This window comes from Photinus pyralis, unplaced genomic scaffold (assembly GCF_008802855.1).
Source record: "Photinus pyralis isolate 1611_PpyrPB1 unplaced genomic scaffold, Ppyr1.3 Ppyr1.4_LG9, whole genome shotgun sequence".
In the NCBI taxonomy this organism is placed as follows: domain Eukaryota; kingdom Metazoa; phylum Arthropoda; class Insecta; order Coleoptera; family Lampyridae; genus Photinus; species Photinus pyralis.
This window is the reverse complement of record NW_022170878.1, coordinates 2000405-2019850: the sequence shown is the minus strand read 5'-3', so window position 1 is coordinate 2019850 and position 19446 is coordinate 2000405.

Sequence of the window (19446 nt, the reverse complement as noted above, 5' to 3'; positions counted from 1 at the left end):
GAACATTTTGGGATTTTGAAATTTTTGAAACTTTGGGAGTTTGAGATTTAGGGATTTGAGATTATGGACATTTTCAATTTTGGGAGAATTTTTTATGGAATTCAAAAAATTTTTAGATTTTGGACTTTTGAGAATTTAAAATTGTGGTTCAAAAATTTTGAAAGTATTAATTACGATTCTGGAGATTTTATTGAGACTTTAGAAATCTTATGAGATTATGGGAGTTTTGAAATTTTGAGAATTCAATATTATTGAAACTTCGAGAAATTAAAATTTTGGATTTTGATATTTTACATTTTGAAAATGTATGGCTCTGTGATTTTGAAATTTTTTTCATATTTGGGTATAAATTTCTAATTTTGAGTAATTTGAAGTGATTTAGGGAGTTTTAAAAGTTAACATTTAGGAATTTGATTTTGGGAATTCGAGGTTATGGTCATTTTAAATTTTGGAAGATTTTTTATGGACCTCGAAATTTTTAGGAATTTGATTTTGGGAATTCGGGGCTATGGACATTTTAAATTTTAGGAGAGTTCTCTATGGAATTCAAGATTGTTGGATTTTGAAATTTTTTTAATGTGAAAATTACGGAAAATTTTAGATTTTGGGTTTTCATTACCTTTGGGTGTTCTAAAATTTTAGAAGAAAAATTCGGATTTAAATTACTAAAATTTGAAATCGACACAGCTTATCACAAAAGCTAAATTTCAAGTAAGTCCTATACAAACAAATAACGGAAAGCTTAAGTTACAATTTAGAAGTTGAAATAAGTATCAAAAAGAACAATTTTAAAAAAACTTGAAGAAAGTTGATGGAAAAAGTCGGATTTTGATGCAACTTGTCAGAAATGTCAAAGTTTTGACAAGTTTTCGTTAAAAAAAATCGAAAATTTGAAACAGAAAATGTTTGCACCGGAAAATTGATAAAACAGAAGACATTTCGATTTTTCTAAATCGTTCTTGATCGCGAATTTTCATCATTTTGTTGGATTTAGAGAATTTCAAAAATAAATTTTAGGTTTTCAGCTAAACCAAAATGTGAACATTTTTGAAATATTCGAAATTTTAACGGTTTCAATTTAAACTCGAATCTTCAATTTTCATCAAATTTTTTTTAATAAAACAATTTTTACTTTCCCATGACGTACAGGGTGTCCGATTTTCGATATTTTTCTAGGGTACCACCTCTGTAATTATTAGTACGATCAAAAAAAGTAATATAGGTGTCATGTGTTTTTTTTAGTCAAACTTAGGAATATATACCGGGTCAGGTAAAAAAGTTTCGCACTTCTCTTCTTTCCAGAACTTTTTTGAAACAATTTTTTTCCAAAACAGTTTCAAAATTGTGTACCTATTTAACCCCCCCCCCACATCACTTGTGCGCTATGCTCGTTTGTGGAATAAGCATATAGGGTTCGGTTGCTTGACTGAAACTTATCGTTCAGCGCAAATGTCACCAATTTTTAATTCATGCGCTTTTTGCACCATCATCGGATGCCGATTTTGTGAAAGTATGTTTCACATTGTGCCTCTTTTATTGTGCGATGAGCCTCTAAGGCAGATTTCGTAGCGATTTGGCTACCCATTAGCGCGTTTTATGCGCCGAGTGCGTCATCTTCGTTTTTGTGTGTGCGCCTTTTGAGCAATATATCTAGTAATATGCGCTGGTGGATGTTTCTATCGTTTAACGTTTATACTTTTAGACAGATCAAAAATTTGCTTTCTCTAGTTCAGTCATTCAAATTATTTATTCTTGTTCAGTATTAATTACAGTTTTAATATCCGATTGCCTTTAGTGTCAGACCTCAGACGTTATAATTGCCTACGCAATATTTTATATGCCGCGCTATTCACTACAACTTTTATTTGTTTGTTGTGTTGTTGTCTGTTACAGTTTAGGCTGAACGCGCCCGTTTGAGCCCACAAGGTCGCCACCCGAAATTCAAAGGTAAATCGCCACTTAAAAAAAGAACCTGGACTTCCTGCTAGCCAGATCAAATTTACATTTTATTTCACAATTATAATTTACACATAATCACCCCCTTAATAAAGCCAACAATGTTGTAGCCACAAATAAGTCAAAAGGAGGACATTGAGCAATAATATAGGAGGAAGATTATATTGCACTTGGTTTACAGGTAGTGCTTTATAATTGCTACATTGTAACCGAAGTTATCTTACTTTTTGCCAACGCATCTCGACAGCAGATTTTTTTATTGTATCAGATTTTCTGCACGTACAGCTGCCGCCCGGCGAACATCTGCCTTAATCGGCAACTTTTACCACGTTCATAAAAAGACAAATAATGACCGGGTTTTTTTACGGCGTAAGATTAATTAGAATCGGGCGGCGGTTGCATAATTGCGCTTCCTTTGAGACGCGGATTTTCAAGGATTCCGATCGGCACAACAGGAATTGGGCTCGACTTGGAGAAGGCGTGACGATCGTTTCAATTAAAACGCGCTCGAGTGTAACGCATCAATTAGCCAGACACCTTCGTAACATGATAATGGACGCCTTAATTAATTACCGCGACGGGAGGGGTGCAATTTTTTTCTCGTCGCATCGTCCGCTCGCTTGGCGTGGCTCCCTGCCGTAAAATAAAACCTTATTTATTACGCACGATGCGTGTATCGCGTGCCTAAACTGAAGAATGCCCCCCCCCCACCCCCTTGTAAAAAAGTCAGTTACCTTTATTTAGGAAAAAAAAGGCATTTGTTATGTGTAAAGCCATGGCAATTGTATATTTATTACTCATCTATGTCGACATATGGTAATCGTTTGCGGTTAAATATGTTGATGACACTCGCTCTGACGAAAAAACAATCGCGGTTTTTTAGTAGACCGATAACTACTCGAAAAATAGACATTTTCCTGGTAAGTACGTGCATCTAAATCGGTAAGGTAAGGGGTGGCGCAAGGTTCCATACTGGGACCAATATTATTTAACAGTTGTATTCTATGGTCTCGTGAGCGTAAGAATGGGCAGATGCCAGTGGCGTAACTACAATGCCTCAAAGGTACGCAATGAGGACGGGCCCCGGCAAAAATGTACCAAAAATGTAATTCGTTTATACAAAATTCTGAAAAAAATTAAAAATTTCCCGAAATCCTTCAATGGTATGCTTTTATTAATTATTTACATATTTTCCGTTACTAAAGGAAGAGTTAAAACGTGAAAAGCGTAAGTCTCTTACATAAAGTAAATTAAATACTTTGTTAATTAGCGGGATCTTCTCCAGTTCAGAAGGTATCTGGAGGTCCTGGATACGGTAACCTTAGGCTAAATTTGTATTTCGAGACGAATGCCGCTAAGTAATTTTAACACTCCAGCATTTACCTCTGCACGGACGAAACAGTTAGACATTTAAAAAAAGGCAGATTCATACACAAAGAATTGAAGTCGCTAGTCAAACTAAACGAGTAATTCAAATGCTGACTAATATTTTATTTACGACGTGCCATGCACTTGCTTTTTTTACAATTTTCAATTACAGTCCGAAGAAAATTCTGAATCATTGTTCACGGAGGGTAAATATAGGCGGAAAAGCTGGAGCAATATTTGCAATATACAAAAATTAACAATCCGAGGAAGAAGAATAATTTAAATCTGACTTTAATCTAATACAAAATTTGATTTGTTCAAAAGTAGCAAACTCCAATAAAATTTAAAAGCAACTCCACTCCTTTCTCATTTGTGAAAAATAACATTCCGACGTCTCTCACATAAAGTGTTAATTAGCGGGACCTCTTCCAGTCCAGAAGGTATCTGGAGGTGCTGGATACGGTAACCTTGGGCTGAAGTTGTATTTCGAGATGAATGCCGCTAAGTAATTTTACTCCAGCATTTACCTCTGCAGTTCAGTTTAAGAAGGTAGGCTCTTACTATTCAATATTATACCTCCGCCGTGTCTTTCACTCTTCCCTTTCTAACCATTTCTCGGGTACTATTTGATCATCGCGAAATCCACCCTTCCGCTGTCAGCTCGAAGGGTAGCATCAAACGCCAATTTTCTACGAGACTGACGGATAATTTACGTAAATACGTCCAATTAGTCACGAACGCTGGTGCTTGCGTAAATTACTCGCGTTTCGATGAACTCGCGATCTTCGCCCGAAGTCACAAAGGGAGGATGTTCTACACGCATCTCGCACGATTACTTCCGTTTACAATTAGCGCGTATAAAGCAATTTCGTGCATTATTCCCCTGATTTAATCAATTGGGAAAAATGCCCGATCGGTTCACAGGTGAGCAAATTAATTTACTTCCCGACACATTTTTGGCACCGAGCATTTTGGCAACGTAAATTGTGGGGCGGCGGCGTTCCAAAAATGTACGGATGACTTGTGCCTTTTAATTGTTTAAATTATTCTTGTGCATTCGTCTCGGTTAATCTATCACAATAACAATACATCAAATTACGCTTGATTTAATTAAAACTTGGAAGTCAATACCCTTCCCTTACTTCTCCGTTGTCGGGAAATAATGGCTTTGTTTTCGAAACCATTGGCCGTCTACGAAAGTTCGAGATGCAACCTGGACGACCGTTATTTCGACTGGGAAATAATTGGGCGCCGCCGCCGGTCGTCCTCCATTCTAATGCAAATTACGTTTTAACTGTCGACGTTAGTTTCAATTGAAGAATTGCAATAAGGAAAATTGTTAAATGAGCCCTGCCTTTTGAAACCTGAATACCTACGAGAATTGCTTGATTGTTGTCGTAGCAAAGTTCAAAGATTTTATTGTGGGAACGACGAGAACGAAATTGCTTAATTTCTCACGCGACTTACAGATTACGAATTGGCGCCCAACGTGGGGCTCGGATTGAAAATCATTGGCGCCCAACGTGGCTCAATTTTACGTCATAATTTGGTGCTGCCTTCAGTCAACAATAATAGCAATAAACATGTAAAAATGAATGGGACAGTCCAATTTCAACAAACAAATAATCGAGCCACGCCCACGGAGTCAAATCCTAGGTCAAATCTATCTTCTGATTTTTTGAATCAATCTAGGCGGCGAGAAGCTGTTCCAAATTCCAAAATTTTTTTTAATAAGCGAGACACCGATCAATCGGTGGTCAAAACCATGTCTTAAACTTTTGAAGAGAGGCGAGGCGGCGCAACGGCCGAAGCTACTTTCCAAATTTCAAATTTTTTGAAATAAGCGAAACACTCCCACCTGTCGGGGTCGAAGCTCAGCCCTAATTTTTGAATCAAGGGGGGGGGGGGCGAAGCGGCGCATTTTTTGAAATAAGCAAAACACGTCGATGAGTTGGGGGGTCGAAGCTACGTCCTAAGTTTTTGAATCAAGCGAGTCCGAAGCTATGTCCCAAAGTTTTTTAACGAAGCGAGGCGAAGTGGCGGCTGTTATGTTCCTAATTTCTACATTTTTTTTATTAACGGGGGTCCAAATTTGAGGCGAGAGATGCCTAACAGGTACAAATTTCAACTTTAATAATTGTTGCATCAGTAGCACAGAAAGGTAAAATGGTGTCAAACAAATTCTCAGACACCTGTATTGGTATTATGGTCTCGCCATCATTCCTCTGAAAAATTGTGCATATAAAATAGAAACCTCGTCGCACTTTATGTTCACCTGATACAAATTTCTCCTCTAACAATTGTTGGATCAGGAACACAAAACAAAGAAGTGAATAATAAATTATCGCGCACATTTCTACGCATTATGATCTAATAATATAAATTTCTCTTTTACAAATTTTCTTATCAAGACCGCAGAAACGCAAGATATTTTGATACAAATGTGTCCTTCAAAAATGTTGCATTAGGAGCATGGAAATGTAAAAAGTGTAAAATAAGTTCAGGGGTTATAACCGCAATAAACTGTGGGGAAATATAACGACAGTCTTTGTATAATTCATTATGTTCTCCTGATTTTTCAAAATACTGAAACGCGAAAATTGATTTTCAGACACTCACGAGTTGTGTCTCGTATTGTGTTTTATAAAAATTGTCCCATCAGGAGTAGAAAAATGTAAAGAGGTTTAAAATAAATTTCTCAAATGTCTCTTGAAAATTGTACTGGGATAACAGAAACGTAAAATCGTATCAAAACAAATTAGAATGCAGCAGTAAATGTTCTCCTGATCTTTTTTTGTAATCCCTTTTTAATGTTTTCCTGTTACAAATTGTGATATTAGTACCACAGAAAATGCAAGAAGGTTGAAAATTATTTCAAAAATGATCAAATACCTCCGAACGTATTAATATACTTCTGATACACATTTCTCTTACCAAGTATCAGTATCACAGAAACATAGAAAAATATAGTCACATTCTCACACATTATGGTCTCCTGATGCAAATTCTCCTATTAAAAATTGTTATATTAGTACCACTAAGATTAATTATCACACTCCTCACATATTATTATGCGTGCGTCTGATACACATTTCTCTTTTAAAAAGTGTATCAGGAAAACAGAAGCGCAAGAAGATACAAAATAATCTCACATCTATCAATGTTATTAGCTTTTTATAAATTGTGGTATTAAACAAAAGAAATGCAAAAGGCGGAAAATTAATTATCAAACACCTCCTCAATTCTTATGTTTTATTGATAAAGCTTTCTCTTATAAAAAATAATTGTATCAATAGCGAAGATGCGTAGAAAAGTGTAAAATAAATCATCTGCATCTTACAGATCGTGGTCTCCTGTTGCAAATTTAAATGCTATCGTATCCGGACCACAGAAGTGCAAGACTGTATAAAATGACGTTCTCCTGTCACAAGGTTCTCTTTTAGAAATTGTGGTACTGGTACGACAAAATGACTAAAAGTTGAATTATTATTACCTCCTCACTATAATGTGCTCCTGATACAAACAAAATTGTTGTTATCAGTAGTACAGAAACGTATGAAAGTGCCAAATGGCGTAGATCCTCGCAGATTTTGGTCGTTTGAAAATCGTCGTGTCGATACTATTGAGAAGTACAAAATTAGTTATCATGCACCTTTCTCACCCGTTGTGTTCTATTGTTCTGATTCTCCTATAAACATTTTATATTAGGGGCTCAAAAACTGAAGAAGGTGCATATGGTCTCCTGATAGAAATCCCATTTTTAAAAGTTGAATCAGGACCACAGAATCACAAGAACAAATTTCTCTTTTAAAAGTTGTGCTATTAGTACAACAGAAATTCGAGAAGATTAAAATGATACAAATCTCTCCTATAAAAATTGTTAGATCAGGAGCCCATTAACATAAAGGTATTTTATGTTCTCTTGATACAAGCTTCTTTTGTCAGATACATATTATGATCTCCTGTTACAAAATATAAACCCTCAAATACTAATTTTGCTAATGAGCCGAGCACGGCACACTATATTTTGTAGATTTTTGTATATTTGCGACGGCAAGGAAATTTACTTAGGGGGAGACTGCATCCCTTCTGTACGTCCGTCAAGCGTATCCGTTAAATATGTCAGCGTGGCATTTAAATGCGTGCACGTTATCGTTTCGTGCTGGGGGAAGAGTAGGTGACAAGGAAATGCATTACAAAAATTTCTCCCGTGACATAGACAAATGGCGGAATGTTTTTTTTTGCGTTCTGACAGTTCATTCACACGGGGCCGAAGCCATTTTATTGCCGCTCTAATGCGGTTAACAACGGAAAAACCGTAAGATTTCACTCAACGCCTGAAATCGATTGCCATACCAAATGTCGTAAATCCGCCACATGTGCGGAGAGGTCATTAGGAGGATTTCGCATGTGACCTAAATCTGCGTGCACTTCTTCAAAGCCTGGAAATTGCGTCGACCGCACTTGGGAAAAAAAAAGTTTACACAATTCGCAACGAGTTGGATTGGAAGCTGTAGGCGTCCCCTTGTGCTACCTGTTGTTTTACATCCTGTTGAATAAATCGCGCCACGAACTTCATCTCGTTAGGCCAGGTTTTAATTAGGCACCCACGTACACACAATGGAAGCAAACGAAGCGTAAAATTAAACTGCCTCAAAAAAAATCCTACCGTTATTGCCCTTATCAGTCGCCTTCAATTCGATCAAGGCAACAAGTTGGTAATGCATGCACGCGGAAATCCTTAGCGTCGTAATACGACAACACCCTGTATAGCATTTTCAATCTACGAAAACCGAGATTAATTTTTGCCTTCATTTTCACGTTGAAGCTTATGGAATTTTGAACTTCTGATTGACGCGTCTCATCGTTGCCAAATCCAATCAGAATTTCAAAATTTAGTACCTACGATATTAGAATTGTTTTGGTACGATTTTACGTTTATGTGCTCCTAATACAGTTTATAAGTGAAATCGTTATTAAGAAATCATAATACCTGAGAAGGTGTCTCGAGAATTTAATTTGAACCTCTTCACCATTCTGTGCTCCTGATGGGAAAAATTGTAACAGGAGAACATAATGCGTAGATAACTCTATGATCCCCTAGTAATTTATATATTTATTTATTATCCCTCTCTTGCGTCAGATAGTTCATGCTGTACTTTTTTGCGTTTCTGAGATCCTGTTAAAACAGGAATGTGCATCAGCAAGACTTAAAACTGAGAAGAATACGTACCTTCTTACGTTCCTGTGGTAAAACGGGAATTTTCATCAGGAGACCATAATCTATGGGAAACTTCTGTTACACTTTTCCCAGTCCCTGTGCTATTAATACAACAATTTCTATAATAAATTGTATTAGAAGTACATAATAGGCGAGGAGGTGTTTGATATTTCAACCTTCGTACAATTTTTAAAAGAGGAATTTGTATCAAAAGACCATAATTTGTGCGAATGTGTTTGAGAATAAAATTCTCATCCTGTGCTCCTGACACAACAATTCTTATCAAACAAATTTGTATCAGAAGCACATAAGATGTGAAGTGTCCAATAATTTTTACCTTTTTTGCACTGAAGGTGCCTCGAAAATTAATTTTACACCTTTCTGCTTTCTTGGGGAACAACTTTGAGTCTCTTCAATCAATTTTGTACCTCTTCGTCTTTCTATATTTTTATAAGGGAATAATTTGTTTGAGAAATTTATAATGGGAGATCATAACGTGTGGAAAGGTGTCCGACAATGTATATTAAGATAGTATTGGGAAGGGGGAGGGGGAATGCTCGGTACGGCAATTTTAATACAACAAATTGAAACAGGAGAACATAATGCGTGGAGAGCACTACGACGCATCATCACACAAACTTCTCAAGAGTTTTCGCATTATAAAGCAAGAACAATTTGTAAGAGGAGGCCTTAGTAATGTGTCCGATAGTTCATTTTGTACCTTTTTGCGCGTCTGAGATCCTGATAAAACAGGAATGTGGGAAGGGATCAGATAACTTATGTTGCACTTTTCCCCGTTTCTGTGCTATTAATACAACAATTTCCATAATAAATTGTATTATAAGTACTAATACGCGAGGAGGTGTTCGATATTTCAACCTTCGTACATTTCTGTGGTACTAACAACATTTGTATCAAGAGACGATAATATGTGCGAATGTGTTTGAGAATAAAATTCACATCCTGTGCTCCTGACAAACAAACTTGTATCAGAAAAACATAAAATGTGAAGTGTCCAATAATTTTTAACCTTTCTGCACTTCTGTGATACTACTAAGACCTGAAGGTGCCTCGAAAATTAATTTTACACCTTTCTGCTTTTTTGGGGAACCACTTCGAGTCTCTTCAATCAATTTTGTACCTCTTGGTCTTTCTATATTTTTATAAGAGCACTACGATGCATCCCCAGCATCCCACAAACTTCTCGAGAGTTTTCGCATTATAAAGCAAGAGCAATTTGTAAGAGGAGGCCTTGGTAAAGTGTCAGATAGTCCATTTTGTACCTTTTTGCGCTTCTGAGATCCTGATAAAAGAGGAATGTGCATCAGCAAGACTTATAACTGAGAACACCATATAACTTCTGTTACACTCCTCCCCGTCTCTGTGATATTAATACAACAATTTCTATAATAAATTGTATTAGAAGTACATAATACGCGAGGAGGTGTTTGATATTTCAACATTCGTACATTTCTGTGGTACTAACCCAATAATTTTTAAAAAAGAAATTTGTATCAAGAGACCATAATATGTGCGAATGTGTTTGAGGATAAAATTCACATCCTGTGCTCCTGACAAACAAACTTTTATCAGAAGAACATAAAATGTGAAGTGTCCAATAATTTGTTGCGACCCTTTTTGCACTTCTGTGATACTGCTAAGACCTGTGGTGCCTCTAAAATTAATGTTACACCTTTCTGCTTTTTTGGGGGACAACTTTGAGTCTCTTCAATCAATTTTTTACCTCTTCGTCTTTCTATATTTTTATAAGAGAATAGTTTGATTGAGAAATTTATATTGGGAAATCATAACGTGTGGAAAGGTGCCCGACAATGTATATTAATATAGTATTGGGAGGGAAAGGAGGGGGGGGGGGGGTTGCTCGATACGGCAATTTTAATACAAAAAATTGTAACAGGAGAACATAATGCGTGGAGCGCACTACGATGCATCCTCAGAATCACACAAATTTTCTATACAGTATTTGGAGAGGGGGGGGGGGGGGTCCGTGTCTTAGACCTCCGACCCCCCACCCCACCTATTTTGCAATAAATACAGAACCCTCTTTACATTAATCACGACGCTATAAGTAGATGATACCAGTTGCAAGAGGAGGGGGGGCTCGAGGGGGGGGCTCCAGGGGGGCAGGAATGTGTTATATCTATTCTTATACAGTTATACCTTCGTTTATAGAGGTGGGCAAGCGAACAATCGCCTAAATCTGCAAACACGATCTATTTTGGTTTCCGATGGTACCCATTTTGGGCTCTTCGTCACTTCAATGATCATAGCAGAATGTCGAAGACCTGGGCCAGATGAAAAATGCATGGGATTTTTATGGTGGAAGATCTACGCGAGCGTGACACACATGGGAAAGGTGGACGTGCGTTTTCTACAACTCCTTTTATAGAAACGCATTTACCATTTACATCTCCGCTTGTCTTCCGAGTACCATTTGCAAGAAATACGACACCGCGCCGTCGACATCTCGAGAGACGAGATGAAGAAGGAACGACGTGAGAATGTTTATTTAGTTTCTTCGTTTACTACGGCTGCTTATACAATAAGCAATTTGGACGCGATTCAAAAATGCAGGCGCGTTCTTGGACCGAATCCAAGTGGTGTCATAAGTGAAATTTTTATTTGATTGAATTCCCCCCCCCTCTCGAACTTCGTACTTCGTACAGCGACCCAATTTTTCATTGTCAGTGAAAGAGCTAACAAAAAACGGCGCGTTTTTGTTTTAGGATAAAGGGAAGTCGAGCGTATTCATCTCAGTAGAACAAGTACCCAATTAAATATGCAAACGATGTGCGCGCATGGGGATGAAAACTAAAAGGGTTGGCGAAATTTCGATACGTTAAACTAACGATCGCGCATTTGCATACAGATTGAAAGTGCGTGAGCTTCCAGTTTTTTTTATATCTTGATCGAAGAGATCAATGACTCCCGCAGGCCGCCTCGTGACGTATTGCTGTTAATACGGATCTGCGGGCAGATTTCCAATTGAACGTGTCGGAAATCGAGCGCAAACACTCAATGAGTGAGTGGCTCGATATCGTATTTTATTTCCTCGACGCCTACGGGGGCCGCTATTTTTAGGCCGCGAAACTCCCTGTATATAATTTCGAAATTGTAGGTCAGAGTGCCCCAGACGCGAAATAAGTGACGTGCGCCCGTCCTACGCATTACGTCAGCTACAGCTCGTTAAAAGTTCAAATCACTTTAAGAAGTCGATAAATTTCAAGGGTATACGCTTTTTTGCGCGACGAGAAAAATCTGTTTAGACTGCTCGGCAACAGTGTATAATCAAAATGCGTGACCAAACAATAGAAAGGACACATTCATCTTTTAACTGGCACACAATTAGGATATTGACCTGAACAGTACCACTAATTTGGTGTAAAACGCTCGTCTTACAATTAATTAATTAACACCATTTTAAAACTTCAAGCCCAGAGAACGATACAGCAATGAAAATTAGAATCACAGAACAATGCCTAATTAATTACACAAAAATTAGTTAACATATAACAAATGATTAACTTATTTGTAAAATAAATAATTCCACTTTTTCTATTGCATACTAATTAATTAAATTACTAGAGATTGCTAACTCAAAATCAGCTTAGAAAAGAAGATCTAATATGTCTAATTAATTAAATCGGCATAATTCCGGCAAAGAATTAATCAGTAGTCGAAAAGAATTACTTTAAATTTAAGGGACTTCTGAAAAATTGCAGAAGGCGCTAACAGTAAAATCATCGTTTCACACCCCCTCATGCAGAAATGATGAGGTAAATCCGGTCTTGATAGAACTACAGTGTGCTACTGATTTTCAAATTTTGATGTCTGTCCTGTCCAATTTCGAAAAAAATCATGTATTTAAGTTAAGTTGTAAAAGGCACCCCTAATTTGACAATGAGGCGACGAATACGGACCTGGTAGTGCTACAGTGTGTTGCCAATTTTCAAATTTTGATGTCTGTCCCTAAGAGCTGTCTCGTAAAATTTCGAAAAAAATTACTTAAGAGGAACTTCCGAAAATTTTAAGAAGGCGCCTCTTATTTGGCAACGTGGTGACAGATACGGCCCTGATAGTGCTACAGTGTGTTCCCAATTTTCAAATTTTGATGTCTGTCCCTAAGGGCTCTCTCGTACAATTTCGAAAAAAATTACTTAAGAGGAACTTCCGAAAATTGGAAGAAGGCGCCCCTTATTTGGCAACGTGGAGACAAATCCGGCCCTGATAGTGCTACAGTGTGTTGCCAATTTTCCAATTTTGATGTCTGTCTGTAAGGGCTGTCTCGTACAATTTCGAAAAAAATTACTTAAGAGGAACTTCCGAAAATTTGAAGAAGGCACCCCTTATTTGGCAACGTGGCGACAAATCCGGCCCTGATAGTGCTACAGTGTGTTCCTAATTTTCAAATTTTGATCTGTCTCTAAGAGCTGTTTCTCGGGCTGTCTCGTACAAATTCGGAAAAAATTTCTTAAGAAGAACTTCCGAAAATTAGAAGAAAGCTCCCCTTATTTGGCCATGTGGCGACAAATCCGGCCCTGATAGTGCTACAGTGTGTTGCCAATTTTCAAATTTTGATGTCTGTCCCTAAGGACTGTCCCGTACAATTTCGAAAAAAATTACTTAAGAAGAACTTCCGAAAATTTTAAGAAGGCGCCCCTTATTTGGCAACGTGGAGACAAATACGGCCCTGATAGTGCTACAGTGTGTTCCCAATTTTCAAATTTTGATGTCTGTCCCTAAGAGCTGTCTCGTAAAATTTCGAAAAAAACTACATAAGAGGAACTTCCGAAAATTTTAAGAAGGCGCCTCTTATTTGGCAACGTGGTGACAGATACGGCCCTGATAGTGCTACAGTGTGTTCCCAATTTTCAAATTTTGATGTCTGTCCCTAAGGGCTCTCTCGTACAATTTCGAAAAAAACTACATAAGAGGAACTTCCGAAAATTTTAAGAAGGCGCCTCTTATTTGGCAACGTGGTGACAGATACGGCCCTGATAATGCTACAGTGTGTTCCCAATTTTCAAATTTTGATGTCTGTCTCTAAGGGCTGTCTCGTACAATTTCGAAAAAAATTACTTAAGAGGAACTTCCGAAAATTTGAAGAAGGCGCCCCTTATTTGGCAAAGTGGCGACAGATACGGTCCTGATAATGCTACAGTGTGTTCCCAATTTTCAAATTTTGATGTCTGTCTCTAAGGGCTGTCTCGTACAATTTCGAAAAAAATTACTTAAGAGGAACTTCCGAAAATTTGAAGAAGGCGCCCCTTATTTGGCAAAGTGGCGACAGATACGGTCCTGATAATGCTACAGTGTGTTCCCAATTTTCAAATTTTGATGTCTGTCCCTAAGGGCTGTCTCGTACAATTTCGAAAAAAATTACTTAAGAGGAACTTCCGAAAATTTTAAGAAGGATCCCCTTATTTGGCAACGTGGAGACAAATACGGCCCTGATAGTGCTACAGTGTGTTCCCAATTTTCAAATTTTGATGTCCGTCCCTAAGAGCTGTCTCGTACAATTTCGAAAAAAATTACTTAAGAGGGACTTCCGAAAATTTGAAGAAGGCGCCCTTTATTTGGCAACATGGCGACAAATCCGGCCCTGATAGTGCTACAGTGTGTTCCTAATTTTCAAATTTTGATCTGTCTCTAAGGGCTGTCTCGTACAATTTCGAAAAAAATTACTTAAGAGAAACTTCCGAAAATTTGAAGAAGGCGCCCCTTATTTGGCAAAGTGGCGACAGATACGATCCTGATAATGCTACAGTGTGTTCCCAATTTTCAAATTTTGATGTCTGTCTCTAAGGGCTGTCTCGTACAATTTCGAAAAAAATTACTTAAGAGGAACTTCCGAAAATTTGAAGAAGGCGCCCCTTATTTGGCAAAGTGGCGACAGATACGGTCCTGATAATGCTACAGTGTGTTCCCAATTTTCAAATTTTGATGTCTGTCCCTAAGGGCTGTCTCGTACAATTTCGAAAAAAATTACTTAAGAGGAACTTCCGAAAATTTTAAGAAGGATCCCCTTATTTGGCAACGTGGAGACAAATACGGCCCTGATAGTGCTACAGTGTGTTCCCAATTTTCAAATTTTGATGTCCGTCCCTAAGAGCTGTCTCGTACAATTTCGAAAAAAATTACTTAAGAGGGACTTCCGAAAATTTGAAGAAGGCGCCCTTTATTTGGCAACATGGCGACAAATCCGGCCCTGATAGTGCTACAGTGTGTTCCCAATTTTCAAATATTAATGTCTGTCCCTAAGGGCTGTCTCGTACAATTTCGAAAAAAATTACTTAAGAGGAACTTCCGAAAATTTGAAGAAAGCGACCTTTATTTGGCAACGTGGCGACAGATACGGCCCTGATAGTGCTACAGTGTGTTCCCAATTTTCAAATTTTGATGTCTGTCCCTAAGGGCTGTCTCGTACAATTTCGAAAAAAATTACTTAAGAGGAACCTCCGAAAACGAGTCCGAAAATTAGAAGAAGGCTCCCCTTATTTGGCAACGTGGCGACAAATCCGACCCTGATAGTGCTACAGTATGTTGCCAATTTTCAAATTTTGATGTCTGTCCCTAAGGGCTGTCTCGTACAATTTCGAAAAAAATTACTCAAGAGGAACTTCCGAAAATTTGAAGAAAACACCCCTTATTTGGCAACGTGGCGACAGATACGGCCCTGATAGTGCTACAGTGTGTTCCCAATTTTCAAATTTTTATGTCTGTCTCTAAGGGCTGTCTCGTACAATTTCGAAAAAAATTACTTAAGAGGAACTTCCGAAAATTTTAAGAAGGCGCCTCTTATTTGGCAACGTGGTGACAGATACGGCCCTGATAGTGCTACAGTGTGTTCCTAATTTTCAAATTTTGATGTCTGTCCCTAAGGGCTGTCTCGTACAATTTCGAAAAAAATTACTTAAGAGGAACTTCCGAAAATTTTAAGAAGGCGCCTCTTATTTGGCAACGTGGTGACAGATACGGCCCTGATAGTGCTACAGTGTGTTCCCAATTTTCAAATTTTTATGTCTGTCTCTAAGGGCTGTCTCGTACAATTTCGAAAAAAATTACTTAAGGAGAACTTTCGAAAATTTGAAGAAGGTACCTCTTATTTGGCAACGTGGCGACAGAGACGACCCTGATAGTGCTACAGTGTGTTCCCAATTTTCAAATTTTGATGTCTGTCCCTAAGGGCTGTCTCGTACAATTTCGAAAAAAATTACTTAAGAGGAACTTCCGAAAATTTGAAGAAGGCACCCCTTATTTGGCAACGTGGCGACAGATACGGCCCTGATAGTGCTACAGTGTGTCCCTTATTTTCAAATTTTGATCTCTGTCTCTAAGGGCTGTCTCGTGCAATTTCGAAAAAAATTACTTAAGAGGAACTTCCGAAAATTTGAAGAAGGCACCTCTTATTTGGCAACGTGGCGACAAATCCGGCCTTGATGGGGCTACAATGTGTTCCCAATTTTCAAATTTTAATGTCTGTCACTAAGAGCTGTTTCTCGGGCTGTCTCGTACAAATTCGGAAAAAATTTCTTAAGAAGAACTTCCGAAAATTAGAAGAAAGCTCCCCTTATTTGGCCATGTGGCGACAAATCCGGCCCTGATAGTGCTACAGTGTGTTGCCAATTTTCAAATTTTGATGTCTGTCCCTAAGGACTGTCCCGTACAATTTCGAAAAAAATTACTTAAGAAGAACTTCCGAAAATTTTAAGAAGGCGCCCCTTATTTGGCAACGTGGAGACAAATACGGCCCTGATAGTGCTACAGTGTGTTCCCAATTTTCAAATTTTGATGTCCGTCCCTAAGAGCTGTCTCGTACAATTTCGAAAAAAATTACTTAAGAGGAACTTCCGAAAATTTTAAGAAGGCGCCTCTTATTTGGCAACGTGGCGACAAATACGGCCCTGATAGTGCTACAGTGTGTTCCCAATTTTCAAATTTTTATGTCTGTCTCTAAGGGCTGTCTCGTACAATTTCGAAAAAAATGACTTAAGAGGAACTTCCGAAAATTTGAAGAAGGCACCCCTTATTTGGCCATGTGGCGACAAATCCGGCCCTGATAGTGCTACAGTGTGTTGCCAATTTTCAAATTTTGATGTCTGTCCCTAAGGACTGTCCCGTACAATTTCGAAAAAAATTACTTAAGAAGAACTTCCGAAAATTTTAAGAAGGCGCCCCTTATTTGGCAACGTGGAGACAAATACGGCCCTGATAGTGCTACAGTGTGTTCCCAATTTTCAAATTTTGATGTATGTCTCTAAGGGCTGTCTCGTACAAATTTGAAAAAAATTAGTTAAAAGGAACTTCCGAAAATTTGAAGAAGGCACTCCTTGTTTGACAACGTGGCGACAAATCCGGCCCTGATAGTGCTACAGTGTGTTTCCAATTTTCAAATTTTGATGTTTGTCTCTAAGGGCTGCCTCGTACAATTTCGAAAAAAATTACCAAAGTCAGAGGAACTTCCGAAAATTTGAAGAAGGCACCCCTTATTTGGCAACGTGGCGACAAATCCGGCCCTGATAGTGCTACAGTGTGTTCCTAATTTTCAAATTTTGATCTGTCTCTAAGGGCTGTCTCGTACAATTTCGAAAAAAATTACTTAAGAGAAACTTCCGAAAATTTGAAGAAGGCGCCCCTTATTTGGCAAAGTGGCGACAGATACGGTCCTGATAATGCTACAGTGTGTTCCCAATTTTCAAATTTTTATGTCTGTCTCTAAGGGCTGTCTCGTACAATTTCGAAAAAAATGACTTAAGAGGAACTTCCGAAAATTTGAAGAAAGCGACCTTTATTTGGCAACGTGGCGACAGATACGGCCCTGATAGTGCTACAGTGTGTTCCCAATTTTCAAATTTTGATGTCTGTCCCTAAGGCTGTCTCGTACAATTTCGAAAAAAATGACTTAAGAGGAACTTCCGAAAATTTGAAGAAAGCGACCTTTATTTGGCAACGTGGCGACAGATACGCCCTGATAGTGCTACAGTGTGTCCCTTATTTTCAAATTTTGATCTCTGTCTCTAAGGGCTGTTTCGTACAATTTCGAAAAAAATTACTTAAGAGGGACTTCCGAAAATTTGAAGAAAGCGACCTTTATTTGGCAACGTGGCGACAGATACGGCCCTGATAGTGCTACAGTGTGTTCCCAATTTTCAAATTTTGATGTCTGTCTATACGGGTTGTCTCGCACAATTTCGAAAAAAAATACTGAGGAACTTCCGAAAATTGGAAGAAGGCGCCCCTTATTTGGCAACGTGGAGACAAATCCGGCCCTGATAGTGCTACAGTGTGTTCCTAATTTTCTAATTTTAATGTCTGTCCCTAAGGGCTGCCTCGTACAATTTCGAAAAAAATTACTTAAGAGGAACTTCCGAAAATTTGAAGAAGGCACCCCTTATTTGCCAACGTGGCGACAGATACGGCCCTGATAGTGCTACAGTGTGTCCCTTATTTTCAAATTTTGATCTCTGTCTCTAAGGGCTGTCTCGTACAATTTCGAAAAAAATTACTTAAGAGGAACTTCCGAAAATTTGAAGAAGGCGCCCCTTATTTGGCAAAGTGACGACAGATACGACCCTGATAGTGCTACAGTGTGTTCCCAATTTTCCAATTTTGATCTCTGTCCCTAAGGGCTGTCTCGTACAATTACGAAAAAAATTACTTAAGAGGAACTTCCGAAAATTTGAAGAAGGCACCCCTTATTTGGCAACGTGGAGACAAATACGGCCCTGATAGTGCTACAGTGTGTTCCCAATTTTCAAATTTTGATGTCCGTCCCTAAGAGCTGTCTCGTACAATTTCGAAAAAAATTACTTAAGAGGGACTTCCGAAAAATTTGAAGAAGGCGCCCTTATTTGGAAACATGGCGACAAATCCGGCCCTGATAGTGCTACAGTGTGTTCCCAATTTTCCAATTTTGATCTCTGTCCCTAAGGGCGGCCTCGTACAATTTCGAAAAATATTACTTAAGAGGGACTTCCGAAAATTTGAAGAAGGCGCCCTTTATTTGGCAACATGGCGACAAATCCGGCCCTGATAGTGCTACAGTGTGTTCCCAATTTTCAAATTTTGATGTCTGTCCCTAAGGGCTGTCTCGTACAATTTCGAAAAAAATTACTTAAGAGGAACTTCCGAAAATTTGAAGAAGGCACCCCTTATTTGGCAACGTGGAGACAAATACGGCCCTGATAGTGCTACAGTGTGTTCCCAATTTTCAAATTTTGATGTCCGTCCCTAAGAGCTGTCTCGTACAATTTCGAAAAAAATTACTTAAGAGGGACTTCCGAAAAATTTGAAGAAGGCGCCCTTATTTGGAAACATGGCGACAAATCCGGCCCTGATAGTGCTACAGTGTGTTCCCAATTTTCCAATTTTGATCTCTGTCCCTAAGGGCGGCCTCGTACAATTTCGAAAAATATTACTTAAGAGGGACTTCCGAAAATTTGAAGAAGGCGCCCTTTATTTGGCAACATGGCGACAAATCCGGCCCTGATAGTGCTACAGTGTGTTCCCAATTTTCCAATTTTGATCTCTGTCCCTAAGGGCTGCCTCGTACAATTTAGAAAAAATTACTTAAGAGGAACTTCCGAAAATTTGAAGAAGGCGCCCCTTAGTTGACAACGACGCGACAAATCCGGCCCTGATAGTGCTACAGTGTGTTCCCAATTTTCAAATGTTGATGTCTGTCCCTAAGGGCTGTCTCGTACAATTTCGAAAAAAATTACTTAAGAGGAACCTCCGAAAATTTTAAGAAGGCGTCCCTTATTTGGCAACGTGGCGACAGATACGACCCTGATAGTGCTACAGTGTGTTCCCAATTTTCAAATTTTGATGTCTGTCCCTAAGGGCTGTCTCGTACAATTTCGAAAAAAATTACTTAAGAG